Raw genomic sequence first — 16,187 nt, forward strand, 5'->3', positions numbered from 1 at the left:
AATTTGGGGAACCAAGTCGCGTTAGTGTAGTGATCATTACCTGAAAGTATCATCCAGTTTGGGTGAAAAAATATTTGCTGAGATTTCTGGAGATTCGTAATTTTGGGAAGCCTGGAAACCCCTTTACATGAAAGTGTTTCTCGCCAGTCACTGTTAGGGCTACATCAAGAGGAAACAAAACATAGAGATAGAACGTGAAACTACTTTATTGTGTCAAGTTTCAAGAAGCTAGCACAAACCGTGTTGGATTTAGAGTTCCAAATACATCTATCAATATAGGAGAAAACAGAGTGAAACCTAAAAATTCAAACTGTTACTGGAAACGAACGCTTCAACATAGAAGAACGAAATTTGGGGAACCAAGTCGCCTTAGTGTACTGATCATTACCTGAAAGTATCATCCTGTTTGGGTGAAAAAATATTTCCTGAGATTTCTGGAGATTCGTATATTTGGGAAGCCTGGCAACCCCTTTCCATGAAAGTGTTTCTCGCCAGTCACTGTTAGGGCTACATCAAGAGGAAACAAAACATAGAGATAGAACGTGAAACTGCTTTATTGTGTCAAGTTTCAAGAAGCTAGCACAAACCGTGTTGGATTTAGAGTTCCAAATACATCTATCAATATAGGAGAAAACAGAGTGAAACCTAAAAATTCAAACTGTTACTGGAAACGAACGCTTCAACATAGAAGAACGACATTTGGGGAACCAAGTCGCTTTAGTGTACTGATCATTACCTGAAAGTATCATCCAGTTTGGGTGAAAAAATATTTGCTGAGATTTCTGGAGATTCGTAATTTTAGGAAGCTTGGCAACCCCTTTCCATGAAAGTGTTTCTCGCCAGTCACTGCTTAGGGCTACATCAAGAGGAAACAAAACATAGAGATAGAACGTGAAACTACTTTATTGTGTCAAGTTTCAAGAAGCTAGCACAAACCGTGTTGGATTTAGAGTTCCAAATACATCTATCAATATAGGAGAAAACAGAGTGAAACCTAAAAATTCAAACTGTTACTGGAAACGAACGCTTCAACATAGAAGAACGAAATTTGGGGAACCAAGTCGCCTTAGTGTACTGATCATTACCTGAAAGTATCATCCTGTTTGGGTGAAAAAATATTTCCTGAGATTTCTGGAGATTCGTATATTTGGGAAGCCTGGCAACCCCTTTCCATGAAAGTGTTTCTCGCCAGTCACTGTTAGGGCTACATCAAGAGGAAACAAAACATAGAGATAGAACGTGAAACTACTTTATTGTGTCAAGTTTCAAGAAGCTAGCACAAACCGTGTTGTATTTGGAGTTCCAAATACATCTATCAATATAGGAGAAAACAGAGCGAAACCTAAAAATTCAAACTGTTACTGGAAACGAACGCTTCAACATAGAAGAACGACATTTGGGGAACCAAGTCGCCTTAGTGTACTCATCATTACCTGAAAGTATCATCCAGTTTGGGTGAAAAAATATTTGCTGAGATTTCTGGAGATTTGTAATTTTAGGAAGCTTGGCAACCCCTTTCCATGAAAGTGTTTCTCCTCAGTCACTGCTTGGGGCTACATCAAGAGGAAACAAAACATAGAGATAGAACGTGAAATTACTTTATTGTGTCAAGTTTCAAGAAGCTAGCACAAACCGTGTTGGATTTAGAGTTCCAAATACATCTATCAATATAGGAGAAAACAGAGTGAAACCTAAAAATTCAAACTGTTACTGGTAACGAACGCTTCAACATAGAAGAACGACATTTGGGGAACGAAGTCGCCTTAGTGTACTGATCATTACCTGAAAGTATCATCCAGTTTGGGTGAAAAAATATTTGCTGAGATTTCTGGAGATTCGTAATTTTGGGAAGCCTGGCAACCCTTTCCATGAAAGTGTTTCTCGCCAGTCACTGCTTAGGGCTACATCAAGAGGAAACAAAACATAGAGATAGAACGTGAAACTGCTTTATTGTGTCAAGTTTCAAGAAGCTAGCACAAACCGTGTTGGATTTAGAGTTCCAAATACATCTATCAATATATGAAAAAACAGAGTGAAACCTAAAAATTCAAACTGTTACTGGAAACGAACGCTTCAACATAGAAGAACGAAATTTGGGGAACCAAGTCGCGTTAGTGTAGTGATCATTACCTGAAAGTATCATCCAGTTTGGGTGAAAAAATATTTGCTGAGATTTCTGGAGATTCGTAATTTTGGGAAGCCTGGAAACCCCTTTCCATGAAAGTGTTTCTCGCCAGTCACTGTTAGGGCTACATCAAGAGGAAACAAAACATAGAGATAGAACGTGAAACTACTTTATTGTGTCAAGTTTCAAGAAGCTAGCACAAACCGTGTTGGATTTAGAGTTCCAAATACATCTATCAATATAGGAGAAAACAGAGTGAAACCTAAAAATTCAAACTGTTACTGGAAACGAACGCTTCAACATAGAAGAACGAAATTTGGGGAACCAAGTCGCCTTAGTGTTCTGATCATTACCTGAAAGTATCATCCTGTTTGGGTGAAAAAATATTTGCTGAGATTTCTGGAGATTCGTAATTTTGGGAAGCCTGGCAACCCCTTTCCATGAAAGTGTTTCTCGCCAGTCACTGCTTAGGGCTACATCAAGAGGAAACAAAACATAGAGATAGAACGTGAAACTACTTTATTGTGTCAAGTTTCAAGAAGCTAGCACAAACCGTGTTGGATTTAGAGTTCCAAATACATCTATCAATATAGGAGAAAACAGAGTGAAACCTAAAAATTCAAACTGTTACTGGAAACGAACGCTTCAACATAGAAGAACGAAATTTGGGGAACCAAGTCGCCTTAGTGTACTGATCATTACCTGAAAGTATCATCCTGTTTGGGTGAAAAAATATTTGCTGAGATTTCTGGAGATTCGTATATTTGGGAAGCCTGGCAACCCCTTTCAATGAAAGTGTTTCTCGCCAGTCACTGTTAGGGCTACATCAAGAGGAAACAAAACATAGAGATAGAACGTGAAACTACTTTATTGTGTCAAGTTTCAAGAAGCTAGCACAAACCGTGTTGGATTTAGAGTTCCAAATACATCTATCAATATAGGAGAAAACAGAGTGAAACCTAAAAATTCAAACTGTTACTGGAAACGAACGCTTCAACATAGAAGAACGACATTTGGGGAACCAAGTCGCGTTAGTGTAGTGATCATTACCTGAAAGTATCATCCAGTTTGGGTGAAAAAATATTTGCTGAGATTTCTGGAGATTTGTAATTTTAGGAAGCTTGGCAACCCCTTTCCATGAAAGTGTTTCTCCTCAGTCACTGCTTGGGGCTACATCAAGAGGAAACAAAACATAGAGATAGAACGTGAAATTACTTTATTGTGTCAAGTTTCAAGAAGCTAGCACAAACCGTGTTGGATTTAGAGTTCCAAATACATCTATCAATATAGGGGAAAACAGAGTGAAACCTAAAAATTCAAACTGTTACTGGAAACGAATGCTTCAACATAGAAGAACGACATTTGGGGAACCAAGTCGCATTAGTGTACTGATCATTACCTGAAAGTATCATCCAGTTTGGGTGAAAAAATATTTGCTGAGATTTCTGGAGATTCGTATATTTGGGAAGCCTGGCAACCCCTTTCCATGAAAGTGTTTCTCGCCAGTCACTGTTAGGGCTACATCAAGAGGAAACAAAACATAGAGATAGAACGTGAAACTACTTTATTGTGTCAAGTTTCAAGAAGCTAGCACAAACCGTGTTGGATTTAGAGTTCCAAATACATCTATCAATATAGGAGAAAACAGAGTGAAACCTAAAAATTCAAACTGTTACTGGAAACGAACGCTTCAACATAGAAGAACGACATTTGGGGAACCAAGTCGCCTTAGTGTACTGATCATTACCTGAAAGTATCATCCAGTTTGGGTGAAAAAATATTTGCTGAGTTTTCTGGAGATTTGTAATTTTAGGAAGCTTGGCAACCCCTTTCCATGAAAGTGTTTCTCCTCAGTCACTGCTTGGGGCTACATCAAGAGGAAACAAAACATAGAGATAGAACGTGAAATTACTTTATTGTGTCAAGTTTCAAGAAGCTAGCACAAACCGTGTTGGATTTAGAGTTCCAAATACATCTATCAATATAGGGGAAAACAGAGTGAAACCTAAAAATTCAAACTGTTACTGGAAACGAACGCTTCAACATAGAAGAACGACATTTGGGGAACCAAGTCGCCTTAGTGTACTGATCATTACCTGAAAGTATCATCCAGTTTGGGTGAAAAAATATTTGCTGAGATTTCTGGAGATTCGTAATTTTGGAAAGCCACCCCTTTCCATGAAAGTGTTCATCGCCAGTCACTGCTTAGGGCTACATCAAGAGGAAACAAAACAGAGATAGAACGTGAAACTACTTTATTGTGTCAAGTTTCAAGAAGCTAGCACAAACCGTGTTGGATTTAGAGTTCCAAATACATCTATCAATATAGGAGAAAACAGAGTGAAACCTAAAAATTCAAACTGTTACTGGAAACGAACGCTTCAACATAGAAGAACGAAATAACGAAATTTGGGGAACCAAGTCGCCTTAGTGTACTGATCATTACCTGAAAGTATCATCCTGTTTGGGTGAAAAAATATTTCCTGAGATTTCTGGAGATTCATATATTTGGGAAGCCTGGCAACCCCTTTCCATGAAAGTGTTTCTCGCCAGTCACTGTTAGGGCTACATCAAGAGGAAACAAAACATAGAGATAGAACGTGAAACTACTTTATTGTGTCAAGTTTCAAGAAGCTAGCACAAACCGTGTTGGATTTGGAGTTCCAAATACATCTATCAATATAGGAGAAAACAGAGCGAAACCTAAAAATTCAAACTGTTACTGGAAACGAACGCTTCAACATAGAAGAACGACACTTGGGGAACCAAGTTGCCTTAGTGTACTCATCATTACCTGAAAGTATCATCCAGTTTGGGTGAAAAAATATTTGCTGAGATTTCTGGAGATTTGTAATTTTAGGAAGCTTGGCAACCCCTTTCCATGAAAGTGTTTCTCCTCAGTCACTGCTTGGGGCTACATCAAGAGGAAACAAAACATAGAGATAGAACGTGAAATTACTTTATTGTGTCAAGTTTCAAGAAGCTAGCACAAACCGTGTTGGATTTAGAGTTCCAAATACATCTATCAATATAGGAGAAAACAGAGTGAAACCTAAAAATTCAAACTGTAACTGGAAACGAACGCTTCAACATAGAAGAACGACATTTGGGGAACGAAGTCGCCTTAGTGTACTGATCATTACCTGAAAGTATCATCCAGTTTGGGTGAAAAAATATTTGCTGAGATTTCTGGAGATTCGTAATTTTGGGAAGCCTGGCAACCCTTTCCATGAAAGTGTTTCTCACCAGTCACTGCTTAGGGCTACATCAAGAGGAAACAAACATAGAGATAGAACGTGAAACTGCTTTATTGTGTCAAGTTTCAAGAAGCTAGCACAAACCGTGTTGGATTTAGAGTTCCAAATACATCTATCAATATATGAAAAAACAGAGTGAAACCTAAAAATTCAAACTGTTACTGGAAACGAACGCTTCAACATAGAAGAACGAAATTTGGGGAACCAAGTCGCGTTAGTGTAGTGATCATTACCTGAAAGTATCATCCAGTTTGGGTGAAAAAATATTTGCTGAGATTTCTGGAGATTCGTAATTTTGGGAAGCCTGGAAACCCCTTTACATGAAAGTGTTTCTCGCCAGTCACTGTTAGGGCTACATCAAGAGGAAACAAAACATAGAGATAGAACGTGAAACTACTTTATTGTGTCAAGTTTCAAGAAGCTAGCACAAACCGTGTTGGATTTAGAGTTCCAAATACATCTATCAATATAGGAGAAAACAGAGTGAAACCTAAAAATTCAAACTGTTACTGGAAACGAACGCTTCAACATAGAAGAACGAAATTTGGGGAACCAAGTCGCCTTAGTGTACTGATCATTACCTGAAAGTATCATCCTGTTTGGGTGAAAACATATTTGCTGAGATTTCTGGAGATTCGTATATTTGGGAAGCCTGGCAACCACTTTCCATGAAAGTGTTTCTCGCCAGTCACTGTTAGGGCTACATCAAGAGGAAACAAAACATAGAGATAGAACGTGAAACTACTTTATTGTGTCAAGTATCAAGAAGCTAGCACAAACCGTGTTGGATTTAGAGTTCCAAATACATCTATCAATATAGGAGAAAACAGAGTGAAACCTAAAAATTCAAACTGTTACTGGAAACGAACGCTTCAACATAGAAGAACGAAATTTGGGGAACCAAGTCGCCTTAGTGTACTGATCATTACCTGAAAGTATCATCCTGTTTGGGTGAAAAAATATTTCCTGAGATTTCTGGAGATTCGTATATTTGGGAAGCCTGGCAACCCCTTTCCATGAAAGTGTTTCTCGCCAGTCACTGTTAGGGCTACATCAAGAGGAAACAAAACATAGAGATAGAACGTGAAACTGCTTTATTGTGTCAAGTTTCAAGAAGCTAGCACAAACCGTGTTTGATTTAGAGTTCCAAATACATCTATCAATATAGGAGAAAACAGAGTGAAACCTAAAAATTCAAACTGTTACTGGAAACGAACGCTTCAACATAGAAGAACGACATTTGGGGAACCAAGTCGCTTTAGTGTACTGATCATTACCTGAAAGTATCATCCAGTTTGGGTGAAAAAATATTTGCTGAGATTTCTGGAGATTCGTAATTTTAGGAAGCTTGGCAACCCCTTTCCATGAAAGTGTTTCTCGCCAGTCACTGCTTAGGGCTACATCAAGAGGAAACAAAACATAGAGATAGAACGTGAAACTGCTTTATTGTGTCTAGTTTCAAGAAGCTAGCACAAACCGTGTTGGATTTAGAGTTCCAAATACATCTATCAATAGAGGAGAAAACAGAGTGAAACCTAAAAATTCAAACTGTTACTGGAAACGAACGCTTCAACATAGAAGAACGAAATTTGGGGAACCAAGTCGAGTTAGTGTAGTGATCATTACCTGAAAGTATCATCCAGTTTGGGTGAAAAAATATTTGCTGAGATTTCTGGAGATTCGTAATTTTGGGAAGCCTGGCAACCCCTTTCCATGAAAGTGTTTCTCTCCAGTCACTGCTTAGGGCTACATCAAGAGGAAACAAAACATAGAGATAGAACGTGAAACTACTTTATTGTGTCAAGTTTCAAGAAGCTAGCACAAACCGTGTTGGATTTAGAGTTCCAAATACATCTATCAATATAGGAGAAAACAGAGTGAAACCTAAAAATTCAAACTGTTACTGGAAACGAACGCTTCAACATAGAAGAACGACATTTGGGGAACCAAGTCGCCTTAGTGTACTGATCATTACCTGAAAGTATCATCCAGTTTGGGTGAAAAAATATTTGCTGAGATTTCTGGAGATTCGTAATTTTGGGAAGCCTGGCAACCCCTTTCCATGAAAGTGTTTCTCGCCAGTCACTGCTTAGGGCTACATCAAGAGGAAACAAAACATAGAGATAGAACGTGAAACTGCTTTATTGTGTCAAGTTTCAAGAAGCTAGCACAAACCGTGTTGGATTTAGAGTTCCAAATACATCTATCAATATAGGAGAAAACAGAGTGAAACCTAAAAATTCAAACTGTTACTGGAAACGAACGCTTCAACATAGAAGAACGAAATTTGGGGAACCAAGTCGCGTTAGTGTAGTGATCATTACCTGAAAGTATCATCCAGTTTGGGTGAAAAAATATTTGCTGAGATTTCTGGAGATTCGTAATTTTGGGAAGCCTGGCAACCCCTTTCCATGAAAGTGTATCTCGCCAGTCACTGCTTAGGGCTACATCAAGAGGAAACAAAACATAGAGATAGAACGTGAAACTACTTTATTGTGTCAAGTTTCAAGAAGCTAGCACAAACCGTGTTGGATTTAGAGTTCCAAATACATCTATCAATATAGGAGAAAACAGAGTGAAACCTAAAAATTCAAACTGTTACTGGAAACGAACGCTTCAACATAGAAGAACGAAATTTGGGGAACCAAGTCGCCTTAGTGTACTGATCATTACCTGAAAGTATCATCCTGTTTGGGTGAAAAAATATTTGCTGAGATTTCTGGAGATTCGTATATTTGGGAAGCCTGGCAACCCCTTTCCATGAAAGTGTTTCTCGCCAGTCACTGTTAGGGCTACATCAAGAGGAAACAAAACATAGAGATAGAACGTGAAACTACTTTATTGTGTCAAGTTTCAAGAAGCTAGCACAAACCGTGTTGGATTTAGAGTTCCAAATACATCTATCAATATAGGAGAAAACAGAGTGAAACCTAAAAATTCAAACTGTTACTGGAAACGAACGCTTCAACATAGAAGAACGAAATTTGGGGAACCAAGTCGCCTTAGTGTACTGATCATTACCTGAAAGTATCATCCAGTTTGGGTGAAAAAATATTTGCTGAGATTTCTGGAGATTTGTAATTTTAGGAAGCTTGGCAACCCCTTTCCATGAAAGTGTTTCTCCTCAGTCACTGCTTGGGGCTACATCAAGAGGAAACAAAACATAGAGATAGAACGTGAAATTACTTTATTGTGTCAAGTTTCAAGAAGCTAGCACAAACCGTGTTGGATTTAGAGTTCCAAATACATCTATCAATATAGGAGAAAACAGAGTGAAACCTAAAAATTCAAACTGTTACTGGAAACGAACGCTTCAACATAGAAGAACGACATTTGGGGAACCAAGTCGCCTTAGTGTACTCATCATTACCTGAAAGTATCATCCAGTTTGGGTGAAAAAATATTTGCTGAGATTTCTGGAGATTTGTAATTTTAGGAAGCTTGGCAACCCCTTTCCATGAAAGTGTTTCTCCTCAGTCACTGCTTGGGGCTACATCAAGAGGAAACAAAACATAGAGATAGAACGTGAAATTACTTTATTGTGTCAAGTTTCAAGAAGCTAGCACAAACCGTGTTGGATTTAGAGTTCCAAATACATCTATCAATATAGGAGAAAACAGAGTGAAACCTAAAAATTCAAACTGTTACTGGAAACGAACGCTTCAACATAGAAGAACGACATTTGGGGAACGAAGTCACCTTAGTGTACTGATCATTACCTGAAAGTATCATCCAGTTTGGGTGAAAAAATATTTGCTGAGATTTCTGGAGATTCGTAATTTTGGGAAGCCTGGCAACCCTTTCCATGAAAGTGTTTCTCGCCAGTCACTGCTTAGGGCTACATCAAGAGGAAACAAAACATAGAGATAGAACGTGAAACTGCTTTATTGTGTCAAGTTTCAAGAAGCTAGCACAAACCGTGTTGGATTTAGAGTTCCAAATACATCTATCAATATATGAAAAAACAGAGTGAAACCTAAAAATTCAAACTGTTACTGGAAACGAACGCTTCAACATAGAAGAACAAAATTTGGGGAACCAAGTCGCGTTAGTGTAGTGATCATTACCTGAAAGTATCATCCAGTTTGGGTGAAAAAATATTTGCTGAGATTTCTGGAGATTCGTAATTTTGGGAAGCCTGGAAACCCCTTTCCATGAAAGTGTTTCTCGCCAGTCACTGTTAGGGCTACATCAAGAGGAAACAAAACATAGAGATAGAACGTGAAACTACTTTATTGTGTCAAGTTTCAAGAAGCTAGCACAAACCGTGTTGGATTTAGAGTTCCAAATACATCTATCAATATAGGAGAAAACAGAGTGAAACCTAAAAATTCAAACTGTTACTGGAAACGAACGCTTCAACATAGAAGAACGAAATTTGGGGAACCAAGTCGCCTTAGTGTACTGATCATTACCTGAAAGTATCATCCTGTTTGGGTGAAAAAATATTTGCTGAGATTTCTGGAGATTCGTATATTTGGGAAGCCTGGCAACCCCTTTCCATGAAAGTGTTTCTCGCCAGTCACTGTTAGGGCTACATCAAGAGGAAACAAAACATAGAGATAGAACGTGAAACTACTTTATTGTGTCAAGTTTCAAGAAGCTAGCACAAACCGTGTTGGATTTAGAGTTCCAAATATATCTATCAATATAGGAGAAAACAGAGTGAAACCTAAAAATTCAAACTGTTACTGGAAACGAACGCTTCAACATAGAAGAACGAAATTTGGGGAACCAAGTCGCCTTAGTGTACTGATCATTTCCTGAAAGTATCATCCTGTTTGGGTGAAAAAATATTTCCTGAGATTTCTGGAGATTCGTATATTTGGGAAGCCTGGCAACCCCTTTCCATGAAAGTGTTTCTCGCCAGTCACTGTTAGGGCTACATCAAGAGGAAACAAAACATAGAGATAGAACGTGAAACTACTTTATTGTGTCAAGTTTCAAGAAGCTAGCACAAACCGTGTTGGATTTAGAGTTCCAAATACATCTATCAATATAGGAGAAAACAGAGTGAAACCTAAAAATTCAAACTGTTACTGGAAACGAACGCTTCAACATAGAAGAACGAAATTTGGGGAACCAAGTCGCCTTAGTGTACTGATCATTACCTGAAAGTATCATCCAGTTTGGGTGAAAAAATATTTGCTGAGATTTCTGGAGATTTGTAATTTTAGGAAGCTTGGCAACCCCTTTCCATGAAAGTGTTTCTCCTCAGTCACTGCTTGGGGCTACATCAAGAGGAAACAAAACATAGAGATAGAACGTGAAATTACTTTATTGTGTCAAGTTTCAAGAAGCTAGCACAAACCGTGTTGGATTTAGAGTTCCAAATACATCTATCAATATAGGAGAAAACAGAGTGAAACCTAAAAATTCAAACTGTTACTGGAAACGAACGCTTCAACATAGAAGAACGACATTTGGGGAACCAAGTCACCTTAGTGTACTGATCATTACCTGAAAGTATCATCCAGTTTGGGTGAAAATATATTTGCTGAGATTTCTGGAGATTCGTAATTTTGGGAAGCCACCCCTTTCCATGAAAGTGATTCTCGCCAGTCACTGCTTAGGGCTACATCAAGAGGAAACATAACATAGAGATAGAACGTGAAACTACTTTATTGTGTCAAGTTTCAAGAAGCTAGCACAAACCGTGTTGGATTTAGAGTTCCAAATACATCTATCAATATAGGAGAAAACAGAGTGAAACCTAAAAATTCAAACTGTTACTGGAAACGAACGCTTCAACATAGAAGAACGAAATTTGGGGAACCAAGTCGCCTTAGTGTACTGATCATTACCTGAAAGTATCATCCTGTTTGGGTGAAAAAATATTTCCTGAGATTTCTGGAGATTCGTATATTTGGGAAGCCTGGCAACCCCTTTCCATGAAAGTGTTTCTCGCCAGTCACTGTTAGGGCTACATCAAGAGGAAACAAAACATAGAGATAGAACGTGAAACTACTTTATTGTGTCAAGTTTCAAGAAGCTAGCACAAACCGTGTTGGATTTGGAGTTCCAAATACATCTATCAATATAGGAGAAAACAGAGCGAAACCTAAAAATTCAAACTGTTACTGGAAACGAACGCTTCAACATAGAAGAACGACATTTGGGGAACCAAGTCGCCTTAGTGTACTCATCATTACCTGAAAGTATCATCCAGTTTGGGTGAAAAAATATTTGCTGAGATTTCTGGAGATTTGTAATTTTAGGAAGCTTGGCAACCCCTTTCCATGAAAGTGTTTCTCCTCAGTCACTGCTTGGGGCTACATCAAGAGGAAACAAAACATAGAGATAGAACGTGAAATTACTTTATTGTGTCAAGTTTCAAGAAGCTAGCACAAACCGTGTTGGATTTAGAGTTCCAAATACATCTATCAATATAGGAGAAAACAGAGTGAAACCTAAAAATTCAAACTGTTACTGGAAACGAACGCTTCAACATAGAAGAACGACATTTGGGGAACGAAGTCGCCTTAGTGTACTGATCATTACCTGAAAGTATCATCCAGTTTGGGTGAAAAAATATTTGCTGAGATTTCTGGAGATTCGTAATTTTGGGAAGCCTGGCAACCCTTTCCATGAAAGTGTTTCTCGCCAGTCACTACTTAGGGCTACATCAAGAGGAAACAAAACATAGAGATAGAACGTGAAACTGCTTTATTGTGTCAAGTTTCAAGAAGCTAGCACAAACCGTGTTGGATTTAGAGTTCCAAATACATCTATCAATATATGAAAAAACAGAGTGAAACCTAAAAATTCAAACTGTTACTGGAAACGAACGCTTCAACATAGAAGAACGAAATTTGGGGAACCAAGTCGCGTTAGTGTAGTGATCATTACCTGAAAGTATCATCCAGTTTGGGTGAAAAAATATTTGCTGAGATTTCTGGAGATTCGTAATTTTGGGAAGCCTGGAAACCCCTTTCCATGAAAGTGTTTCTCGCCAGTCACTGTTAGGGCTACATCAAGAGGAAACAAAACATAGAGATAGAACGTGAAACTACTTTATTGTGTCAAGTTTCAAGAAGCTAGCACAAACCGTGTTGGATTTAGAGTTCCAAATACATCTATCAATATAGGAGAAAACAGAGTGAAACCTAAAAATTCAAACTGTTACTGGAAACGAACGCTTCAACATAGAAGAACGAAATTTGGGGAACCAAGTCGCCTTAGTGTACTGATCATTACCTGAAAGTATCATCCTGTTTGGGTGAAAAAATATTTGCTGAGATTTCTGGAGATTCGTATATTTGGGAAGCCTGGCAACCCCTTTCCATGAAAGTGTTTCTCGCCAGTCACTGTTAGGGCTACATCAAGAGGAAACAAAACATAGAGATAGAACGTGAAACTACTTTATTGTGTCAAGTTTCAAGAAGCTAGCACAAACCGTGTTGGATTTAGAGTTCCAAATATATCTATCAATATAGGAGAAAACAGAGTGAAACCTAAAAATTCAAACTGTTACTGGAAACGAACGCTTCAACATAGAAGAACGAAATTTGGGGAACCAAGTCGCCTAAGTGTACTGATCATTTCCTGAAAGTATCATCCTGTTTGGGTGAAAAAATATTTCCTGAGATTTCTGGAGATTCGTATATTTGGGAAGCCTGGCAACCCCTTTCCATGAAAGTGTTTCTCGCCAGTCACTGTTAGGGCTACATCAAGAGGAAACAAAACATAGAGATAGAACGTGAAACTTCTTTATTGTGTCAAGTTTCAAGAAGCTAGCACAAACCGTGTTTGATTTAGAGTTCCAAATACATCTATCAATATAGGAGAAAACAGAGTGAAACCTAAAAATTCAAACTGTTACTGGAAACGAACGCTTCAACATAGAAGAACGACATTTGGGGAACCAAGTCGCCTTAGTGTACTGATCATTACCTGAAAGTATCATCCAGTTTGGGTGAAAAAATATTTGCTGAGATTTCTGGAGATTCGTAATTTTGGGAAGCCTGGCAACCCCTTTCCATGAAAGTGTTTCTCGCCAGTCACTGCTTAGGGCTACATCAAGAGGAAACAAAACATAGAGATAGAACGTGAAACTGCTTTATTGTGTCAAGTTTCAAGAAGCTAGCACAAACCGTGTTGGATTTAGAGTTCCAAATACATCTATCAATATAGGAGAAAACAGAGTGAAACCTAAAAATTCAAACTGTTACTGGAAACGAACGCTTCAACATAGAAGAACGAAATTTGGGGAACCAAGTCGCGTTAGTGTAGTGATCATTACCTGAAAGTATCATCCAGTTTGGGTGAAAAAATATTTGCTGAGATTTCTGGAGATTCGTAATTTTGGGAAGCCTGGCAACCCCTTTCCATGAAAGTGTTTCTCGCCAGTCACTGCTTAGGGCTACATCAAGAGGAAACAAAACATAGAGATAGAACGTGAAACTACTTTATTGTGTCAAGTTTCAAGAAGCTAGCACAAACCGTGTTGGATTTAGAGTTCCAAATACATCTATCAATATAGGAGAAAACAGAGTGAAACCTAAAAATTCAAACTGTTACTGGAAACGAACGCTTCAACATAGAAGAACGAAATTTGGGGAACCAAGTCGAGTTAGTGTAGTGATCATTACCTGAAAGTATCATCCAGTTTGGGTGAAAAAATATTTGCTGAGATTTCTGGAGATTCGTAATTTTGGGAAGCCTGGCAACCCCTTTCCATGAAAGTGTTTCTCGCCAGTCACTGCTTAGGGCTACATCAAGAGGAAACAAAACATAGAGATAGAACGTGAAACTACTTTATTGTGTCAAGTTTCAAGAAGCTAGCACAAACCGTGTTGGATTTAGAGTTCCAAATACATCTATCAATATAGGAGAAAACAGAGTGAAACCTAAAAATTCAAACTGTTACTGGAAACGAACGCTTCAACATAGAAGAACGACATTTGGGGAACCAAGTCGCCTTAGTGTACTGATCATTACCTGAAAGTATCATCCAGTTTGGGTGAAAAAATATTTGCTGAGATTTCTGGAGATTCGTAATTTTGGGAAGCCTGGCAACCCCTTTCCATGAAAGTGTTTCTCGCCAGTCACTGCTTAGGGCTACATCAAGAGGAAACAAAACATAGAGATAGAACGTGAAACTGCTTTATTGTTTCAAGTTTCAAGAAGCTAGCACAAACCGTGTTGGATTTAGAGTTCCAAATACATCTATCAATATAGGAGAAAACAGAGTGAAACCTAAAAATTCAAACTGTTACTGGAAACGAACGCTTCAACATAGAAGAACGAAATTTGGGGAACCAAGTCGCGTTAGTGTAGTGATCATTACCTGAAAGTATCATCCAGTTTGGGTGAAAAAATATTTGCTGAGATTTCTGGAGATTCGTAATTTTGGGAAGCCTGGCAACCCCTTTCCATGAAAGTGTTTCTCGCCAGTCACTGCTTAGGGCTACATCAAGAGGAAACAAAACATAGAGATAGAACGTGAAACTACTTTATTGTGTCAAGTTTCAAGAAGCTAGCACAAACCGTGTTGGATTTAGAGTTCCAAATACATCTATCAATATAGGAGAAAACAGAGTGAAACCTAAAAATTCAAACTGTTACTGGAAACGAACGCTTCAACATAGAAGAACGACATTTGGGGAACCAAGTCGCGTTAGTGTACTGATCATTACCTGAAAGTATCATCCTGTTTGGGTGAAAAAATATTTGCTGAGATTTCTGGAGATTCGTATATTTGGGAAGCCTGGCAACCCCTTTCCATGAAAGTGTTTCTCGCCAGTCACTGTTAGGGCTACATCAAGAGGAAACAAAACATAGAGATAGAACGTGAAACTACTTTATTGTGTCAAGTTTCAAGAAGCTAGCACAAACCGTGTTGGATTTAGAGTTCCAAATACATCTATCAATATAGGAGAAAACAGAGTGAAACCTAAAAATTCAAACTGTTACTGGAAACGAACGCTTCAACATAGAAGAACGAAATTTGGGGAACCAAGTCGCCTTAGTGTACTGATCATTACCTGAAAGTATCATCCAGTTTGGGTGAAAAAATATTTGCTGAGATTTCTGGAGATTTGTAATTTTAGGAAGCTTGGCAACCCCTTTCCATGAAAGTGTTTCTCCTCAGTCACTGCTTGGGGCTACATCAAGAGGAAACAAAACATAGAGATAGAACGTGAAATTACTTTATTGTGTCAAGTTTCAAGAAGCTAGCACAAACCGTGTTGGATTTAGAGTTCCAAATACATCTATCAATATAGGAGAAAACAGAGTGAAACCTAAAAATTCAAACTGTTACTGGAAACGAACGCTTCAACATAGAAGAACGACATTTGGGGAACCAAGTCGCCTTAGTGTACTGATCATTACCTGAAAGTATCATCCAGTTTGGGTGAAAAAATATTTGCTGAGATTTCTGGAGATTCGTAATTTTGGGAAGCCTGGCAACCCCTTTCCATGAAAGTGTTTCTCGCCAGTCACTGCTTAGGGCTACATCAAGAGGAAACAAAACATAGAGATAGAACGTGAAACTGCTTTATTGTGTCAAGTTTCAAGAAGCTAGCACAAACCGTGTTGGATTTAGAGTTCCAAATACATCTATCAATATAGGAGAAAACAGAGTGAAACCTAAAAATTCAAACTGTTACTGGAAACGAACGCTTCAACATAGAAGAACGAAATTTGGGGAACCAAGTCGCGTTAGTGTAGTGATCATTACCTGAAAGTATCATCCAGTTTGGGTGAAAAAATATTTGCTGAGATTTCTGGAGATTCGTAATTTTGGGAAGCCTGGCAACCCCTTTCCATGAAAGTGTTTCTCGCCAGTCACTGCTTAGGGC

The sequence above is a fragment of the Spermophilus citellus genome, assembly GCF_964194105.1.
Source record: "Spermophilus citellus genome assembly, chromosome: 7".
In the NCBI taxonomy this organism is placed as follows: domain Eukaryota; kingdom Metazoa; phylum Chordata; class Mammalia; order Rodentia; family Sciuridae; genus Spermophilus; species Spermophilus citellus.